Source organism: Salvelinus alpinus, chromosome 2, assembly GCF_045679555.1.
Source record: "Salvelinus alpinus chromosome 2, SLU_Salpinus.1, whole genome shotgun sequence".
Lineage (NCBI taxonomy): Eukaryota > Metazoa > Chordata > Actinopteri > Salmoniformes > Salmonidae > Salvelinus > Salvelinus alpinus.
This window is the reverse complement of record NC_092087.1, coordinates 2,174,184-2,182,925: the sequence shown is the minus strand read 5'-3', so window position 1 is coordinate 2,182,925 and position 8,742 is coordinate 2,174,184. Positions and strand designations below refer to the sequence as shown.

The 8,742-nt window shown below is 41.7% G+C and overlaps 1 long non-coding RNA gene across 1 annotated transcript; it reads left to right on the top strand.

Annotated features, from left to right (window-relative positions):
- The first annotated feature begins 863 nt into the window (after positions 1–863).
- Positions 864–1,934, top strand: LOC139552789 (uncharacterized). Its single transcript, XR_011670533.1, has 2 exons — positions 864–1,370; positions 1,462–1,934. It is a non-coding gene; the product is annotated as an uncharacterized lncRNA (long non-coding RNA).
- The last annotated feature ends 6,808 nt before the right edge of the window (positions 1,935–8,742 follow it).

Genomic DNA, 8,742 nt, shown 5'->3' with positions numbered 1-8,742 from the left:
AGAACTTATTATTGTTGTCTTTACTATCAGAGCATACAGCCAGTGGTGGGTGTAGACTAGGCTAGCCTAGCATAGCATAGTTAACGCTCCTCTTAGGTGGATCTAGCCCAGCGTAGCATCATGCTCTCCTCCCAGGCTTCTCCCTCCCTGCAGAGGTTTGTTTAGCTGATCCCAGGGCAGCTTTCACCACAGTAGATTAACCTGAATAGTTGTCATGTGAGTGAATGGAACAAGGCGGCTTAGTGCCGTGTTGTTTAGACTGGTCATCTCTAATAGACACAACAGCTGCTGCTCTGCCTGGCCTGCTCCCCAGCAAACCGGGAACATTCCCAGGACATTAGCTAAGTTGTAGTTAGCGTTTGATCTGCCATTAGGATGCTAATATCCCACATCCATCCCAATACAAACAGTCATCAGAACAACTGGACACATGTTTATGTTATTAATAACTTCTCAGGGAAATGTACTTACACCTTTCCCAGTGGTATAAAGTACTTCATTACAAATACTTTAAATTACTACTTAAGTAGTATCTGTACTTTACTTTACTGTTTATAATTTGGACAACTTTTACTTCATTACATTCCAAAAGAAAATAATGTTATTTTTACTCCATACATTACTCCCTGTCACCCAAAAGTACTTGTTATATTTTGAATGCTTGGCAGGACAGGAAAATGGTCCAATTCACACACGTATCAACAGAACATCCCTGGTCATCCATACTGCCTCTGATCTGGCGGACTCACTAAAAACAAATGCTTCATTTGTAAATTATGTCTGTGTTGGAGCGTGCCCCTGGCTGTCCCCCCCACCAAAAAAAAAAGAAAAAAAAAATGTAATTGTGTAGTCTGGTTTGCTTAAAACCTGTTTGGGCTCTAGGGGGCGAATTGGAAAAACTGGAAAATATGCGCAAATTTTCAAACGGCCTTTTAATCAATTTCTGCTCTTACAATATGCATATTGTTAATAGTATTGGATAGAAAAGAGTCTCAAGTTTCTAAAACCGTTTTAATTTTTTCTCTGAGTGGAACACAAGTCCTTTGGCAGCACTTTCCCCGACCAGGAAGTAAAATGCAAGATGTTTATGCTCGCTTCAACGCTCTGCCTATACATGGTCATGCCACTTATGACCCGAAACACACCTTGTACGCCTTCCTCTGGGTGTCAAGAGTACGTCAGAGGAGAAATCATGCGTTTATCTTGTTCTGACGTGAAATAAGACCTATTTCTTTGACGTGACCGTCAATTTCAGGAAGTCAGAAGCGTGCGACTTGGGAGAGATATCATGTTTTGTTTTGCTGCCGTTTCGGATGTGAACTATCTCCAGCTCGGATTTGATTTGATAAATGAGACCATGTCATCGTAATGTATGTTTTTTCAATATAGTTTAATCAGATTATTTGAATTTTTTCGGGAGTTTTGCCGTGTTCCGTAATGTTTATTTTGTTTACGTTGGAGAGTTCCGTGCCACTCGACGAGTACCCCTGCTAAATGAAGATGGAAAGTTGCCATTCTGAAGGGATTGAACGACTCTTCTGGACTAAGGACAACTTGATCAACATTCTGATGAAAGATCAGCCAAAGTAAGACCAAATTTATAATGTTATTTCATATATCTGTCGTGCATGTCAACTGGTCGCGCGCGCCCAAGTGTGTCTGTCTGGCGTGGCTATGCTAATTTAGCGCTACATTTAGTTTTCGATGTAAAACATTTAATAAATCGGAAATATTGTCTGGAATCACAAGAATCCTGTTTTTCAATTGCTGCACAGTATGTATTTCTCAGAAATGTTTTATGAGGAGTAATTAGGTATTTGATGTTGGTGTCTGTAAATGTTATGGCTGCTTTCTGATTGTAGCTGAAATGTAATTTATGATTTATACCATAAATATACACATTTTTCAACAAAAAAAAAATGCTATACAATAAATATGTTATCAGACTGTGATCTTATGAAGTTGTTTCTTGGTTAGTGGCTATATATATCTTCATTTGGTCGAATTAGTGATAGCTAGTGACGGAGTAAAAAACTGATGCAGTTAGAAAAGTGCTCTCTTTTGCTGACGTGGTTAGCTAATAGATTTACATATTTTGTCTTCCCTGTAAAACATTTTAAAAATCGAACATGGTGGTTAGATTCACAAGATGTCTGCCTTTCATATGCTGTATTGGACTTGTTAATGTGTAAAAGTTAAATATTTAAAAAAAATGTTTTTTTTGAATTTGCCGCTCTGCCTTTTCAGTGGAATGTGGGAGGTGTGGCGCTAGCGGCACCCCAAGCCTCAACAGGTTTTAATATAAGGAATTTGAAATCATGTATACATTTAATTTTAATACTTAAGTATATTTTAGCAATTATATTTACTTTTGATACGTACGTATATTTAAAACCAAATACCTTTAGACTTTTACTCAAGTAGTATTTTACTGAGTGACTTTCACTTCTACTTCAGTCATTTTCTATTTAGGTACAGTATCTTTACTTTTACTCAAGTAGGATATTTGGGTACTTTTCCCACCACTGACCTTTCCCACAACGTAATGAAATGTTCTGGGAACCAATTTCGGTTTGCTGGCTCTGTTCTGCCTGCTAGCAGCTCCAACATCCAACAAATACTGGAACAATGTTTCACTCCCGCCGCAGATACGTCACAAGCAGTGGTGGGGAAAGTGCCCACTGTATCAAAAGTAAAAGTATAAATCATTTCAAATTCCTTATATTAAGCAAACCAGACGGCACGATTTTCTTGTTTTTTTAAATTTACGGATAGACAGGGGCACACTCCAACACTCAGACATAATTTACAAATCTACTTCTTCATTTAAAAAAAAAAACAAGCCTAAAACCTTGTATAAAGACTGTTGACATCTACTGGAAGCCATAGGAACTGCAATCTGGGAGGCGGAAATCTTTCAATAGCATTGCATTGGAAGTCATTCTGAGCTCCAAAAATGTATTTTCCGGATCGATTGTCCTCGGGTTTTCGCTTGCTATATGAGTTCTGTTATACTCACAGACAGTATTGTCAACAGTCTTTAGAACCTTGTCTGATGCTTCTACTGTGAAGTGGGGCCGAATGAGAGGGGAATGAGTCAGTCTGCCAGCAGCCACGGGCTGGTCATGCGCATTCACATGAGAGGTAGCTCCCATTCCATTTGCTTTTCTGAAGACAAAGGAATTCTCCGGTTGGAACATTATTGAAGATTTATGTTAAAAACATCCTAAAGATTGATTCTATACTTAGTTTGACATGTTTTTACGACCTGTAATATACATTTTTGGGACTTTTTGTCCGTACTTTCCGCTGGCCTTGCACGCGCGTCGTGAGTTTGGATTTGTTTACCAAACGCGCTAACAAAAGAAGGTATTTGGACATAAATTATTGACTTTATGGAACAAATCAAACATTTATTGTGGAACTGAGATTCCTGGGAGTGCATTCTGACAAAGATCATCAAAGGTAAGTGAATATTTATAATGCTATTTCTGACTTATGTTGACTCCAACATGGCGGATATCTTCTTGGGTTGTGTTGGTCTCTGAGCACCGTACTCAGATTATTGCATGGTTTGCTTTTTCCGTAAAGTTTTTTTAAAATCTGACACAGCGGTTACATTAAGGAGAAGCATATCTTTAAATCTGTGAATAACACTTGTATCTTTTATCAATGTTTATTATGAGTATTTCTGTGATTTGATGTGGCTCTGTGCAAATTCACGGGATGTTTTGGAGGCAAAGCCAAATGTAAACTGAGGTTTTTGGATATAAATATGAACTTGATCGAACAAAACATACATGTATTGTGTAACATGTTGTCCCGGGAGTGTCATCTGATGAAGAATATCAAAGGTTAGTGATTAATTTGATCAATATTTCAGCTTTTTGTGACTCCTCTCTTTGGTTGGAAAATCGCTGTATGCTTTCTGTGACTAGTTGCTGACCTAACATAATGATATGTTCTGCTTTCGCCGAAAGCCTTTTTTTGAAATCGGACACTGTGGTTGGATTAACGAGAATTTTATCTATAAAATGATGTCTAATACTTGTATGTTTGAGAAATTTGGGAAATTTGAATTATGAGATTTCTGTTGATTGAATTTGGCGCCCTGCAATTTCATTGGCTGTTGGCGAGGGGTTCCCAGGCCTTCTAGGTAGAGTTGCAAATAAAAAGACATATCTCAGACTGGCCAATAAAAATAAAAGATTAAGATGGGCAAAAGAACACAGACACTGCCTAGAAGGCCAGCATCCCGGAGTCGCCTCTTCACTGTTGATAATGAGACTGGTGTTTTGCGGGTACCATTTAATGAAGCTGACTGACTTTATAAGGAGGTGTATAGGAAATGTAGTACCCACTGTGACTATTAAAACCTACCCTAACCAGAAACCGTGGATAGATGGTAGCATTCAGGCAAAGCTGAAAGCGCGAACCACCGCATTTAACCATGGAAAGGTGATTGGTTAGAATATAAACAGTGTGGTTATTCACTCCGCAAGGCAATCAAACAAGCTAAACGTCAGTATAGAGATAAAGTGGAGTCGCAATTCAACAGCTCAGACATGAGACGTATGTGGCAGGGACTACAGACGATCATGGACTACAAAAGGAAAACCAGCCACGTCGCCGAGACCGACGTCTTGCTTCCGGGCTAAACACATTCTTCGCACACTTTGAGGATAACACAGTGCCACCACTGCGGCCCGCTACCAAGGACTGTGGGATGTCCTTCTTCGTGGCCGACGTGAGTAAAACATTTAAAAGTGTTAACCCTCGCAAAGCTGACAGCCCAGACGACATCCCTAACCGTGTTCTCAGAGCATGTGCAGACCAGCTGGCTGGTGTGTTTACGGGCATATTCAATCTCTCCCTATCCCAGTCTGCTGTCCCCACATGCATTGTTTGTGTACCTAAGAAGAAAAGGTAACTGAACATAATGACTATCGCCCCGTAGCATTCACCTCTGCCATCATGAAGTGCTTTGAATGACTAGTCAAGGATCATATCACCTCTACCTTACCTGCCACCCTAGACTCACTTCAATTTGCTTACCACCCCAATAGATCCACAGACAATGCAATCACTCTGCACACTGCCCTAACCTATCTGGACAAGAGGAATACCTATGTAAGAATGCTGTTTATTGACTATAGCTCAGAATTCAACACCATCGTACTCTCCATGCTGTTCATTAAGCTTGAGGCCCTAGGTCTGAACCCCACCCTGTGCAACTGGGTCCTGGACTTCCTGATGGGACGCCCCCAGTTGGTGACGGTAGGAAACGTCAGCTCCAGTCCGCTGATCCTTAAGACTGGGGCCACAAGGGTGCGTGCTCAGCCCCTTGCTGTACTCCCTGTTCACCCATGACTGCGTGGCCAAGCACGCCTCCAACTCAATCATCGAGTTTGCAGACCACACAACAGTAGTGGGCCTGATTACCAACAATGACGAGACAGTCTACAGTGAGGAGGTGAGGGCTCTGGGAGTGTGGTGCCTGGAAAACAACCTCTCACTTAATGTCAACAAAACAAAGGAGATGATTGTGGACTTCAGGAAACAGCAGAGGGTGCAATCCCCTATCTACATCAACAGGACCGAAGTGGTGAAGATGGAAAGCTTCAAGTTCCTTGGCGTACAAACTGAAATGTCAGTGATGTGTAGTGAAGAAGGCGCAACAGAGCCTCTTCAACCTCAGGAGGCTGAAGAAATTTGGCTTGTCACCTAAAACCCTCACAAACGTTTACAGATGCACAATTGAAAACAGGACACCTGCAGCACCCAATGTCACAGGAAGGCCAAAAAGATCATAAAGGACAACAACCACCCGAGCCACTGCCTGTTCACCCCCGCTATCATCCAGAAGGTGAGGTCAGTACAGGTGCATCAAAGCTGGGACTGAGAGACTGAAAAACAGCTTCTATCTCAAGGCCATCAGACTGTTAAGTGGGTGGGGTTATATCCTGCCTGTTTGGCACTGTCCGGGGATATCATCGGATGGGGCCACAGTGTCTCCTGACCCCTCCTGTCTCAGCCTCCAGTATTTATGTTGCAGTAGTTTATGTGTCGGGGGGGCTAGTGTCAGTCTGTTATATCTGGAGTATTTCTCCTGTCTTATCCGGTGTCCTGTGTGAATTTAAGTATGCTCTCTCTAATTCTCTCGCTTTTAATCATTTTTTTCTCTCTCTTTCTCTCTTTCTTTCTCTCTCTAGGAGGACCTGAGCCTTAGGACCATGCCTGGCCTGATGACTCCTTGCTGTCCCCAGTCCACCTGGCCATGCTGCTGCTCCAGTTTCAACTGTTGTGCCTGCGGCTATGGAACCCTGACCTATTCACCGGACGTGCTCCCTGTCCCAGACCTGCTGTTTTCAGCTCTCTAGAGACAGCAGGAGCGGTAGAGATACTCTTAATGATCGGCTATGAAAAGCCAACTGACATTTTCTCCTGAGGTGCTGACCTGTTGCACCCTCGACAACCACTGATTATTATTATTTGACCCTGCTGGTCATCTATGAACATTTGAACATCTTGGCCATGTTCTGTTATAATCTCCACCCGGCACAACCAGAAGAGGACTGGCCACCCCTCATAGCCTGGTTCCTCTCTAGGTTTCTTCCTAAGTTTTGGCCTTTCTAGGGAGTTTTTCCTAGCCACCATTGTTCTTGCATTGCTTGCGGTTTTGAGTTTTAGGCTGGGTTTCTGTACAGCACTTTGATATATCAGCTGATGTAAAAAGGGCTATATAAATACATTTGATTTGATTTGAAATATTTACATTTGATTTGATTTGTGGTCAGAATAACAGAGTCCTTATGAAAGCTTTATAAATACTTTTGATTGAATTTGATTGTTAAACAGCCATCACTAGCACATTAGAGGCTGCTGCCTATAGGCATAAACAATAAATCACTGGCTACTTTAAGGAATGGAACACTAGTCACTTTAAAAATGTTTACATATCTTGCATTACTCATCTCATGTATAAACTGTATTCTATACTATTCTATAGAATCTCATTCACTAAATAATTTTTTACCTATCTTGCATTACTCATCTCATATGTATATACTGTATTCTATTCTATTCTACTGTATCTTAGTCTATGTATTACTCATCTCATATGTATATACTGTATTCTATTCTATTCTACTGTATCTTAGTCCGTTCCGCTCTGACATCACTCGTCCATATGCATATTGTCTTAATTCATTCCTACTTAGATTTGTGTGTATTGGGTATATGTATCAGGTAGGAAGGTAAGACCCAGATGCAGACTACGTCGAAATTACAATACAAGTTTTAATTATCCGACAGGGGCAGGGCAGGCAATAGACAGGTCAAGGTAGGCAGGGGTCAGTAAACCAGAGGTGAGGCAACGGTACCGGACAGCAGGCAGGCTCAGGGTCAGGGGCAGGCAGTGTGGTCAGGCAGGCGGGCTCAGGGTCAGGGGCAGGCAGTGTGGTCAGGCAGGCGGGCTCAGGGTCAGGGGCAGGCAGAGTGGTCAGGCAGGCTGGCTCAGGGTCAGGGGCAGGCAGACTGGTCAGGCAGGCGGGCTCGGAGTCGGGACAGGCAAGGGTCAAAACCAGGAGGGCGAGAAAAGAGAGACTGGTCAGATTGTGACAATATGTTGTGTAATTTGTTAGATATTGCTTGTTAGATATTTATATATTAGTGCACTGTCGGAGCAAGAAGCACAAGCATTTCGCTACACCAGCAATAACATCTGCTTATCACGTGTATGTGACCAATAACATTTGATTTGATTTGGTTACTGCTAATATTGCACTACTAATTCCATTGCTATCTGTATCCACTGGTTATGCTAATTCGTTTTTTTGTTTTTTTGTTTTGTTTTTTCGGCGTTTACCTTTGCTGCGATATTCCACTGCCCCTGCTAGCACCTTATGTACATAATTTCTAACACATTGGCATAGTAGCGTACATTGATATTGTATAGTAATAACTAATTACAGGCTTGTCATGTTTCTTTCTGTTTCTTCTTCATAGAACACCACTATTCCTTCACCATTATCAAACCTAGTACGACAATTCAATGCCGTGTGTTTGCTTGTGGCAATAAATTTGTGATGTCTCCTGCTGAGTCATTGTCCCTCTGACCAGGGACCCGGGGCGACTGTCTATATTAAACCGGCACTTCTCAAAGTTCACCGACCACCAGGTGGATCTCTTTTTCACCTAGACTAAGTGAGCTATCACAATGGTACGATTACCAGTTCAGAAAGCAAACTGAAATGCATCTTGTTAAAATCATTGTCCTACCAGAACCTCTGGTTTGATTCCTTGGATGGATGATCCAACGATCCAAGGAAGATATAATCCAACGATCCAAAGAAAACCCCTTTAAAAAATGATATCAAAAACGTCATCCAGAACAATGCTAGGCTCTTTCTCAAACCGCCTAATTCAAGACGACACCTGTGGGTTGGACACGCCAACAACCACACCCACATCCACAGCCTTAAAAGGCCTACCATTCAATGGGCAATTACCAGCTCAATACATATTCTTGGCCAAGTACGTTAAAAACTGAGATTCATTGAGGGAAAGTATTCCTATTCTATTCCACTTCTGTCATAATGTTTATGTTCAGTATTTCAGCATGTTGAGTAATTGTTTTCAGGGTAAGAGTCACTCTGAAGTGTTCAGTATAGAGCTAATATTCCTGCCGTTAGTTCCTGTAAGGAACCGGGCCTACCCGGAGGATGGAGCAGGGTAGTGTGT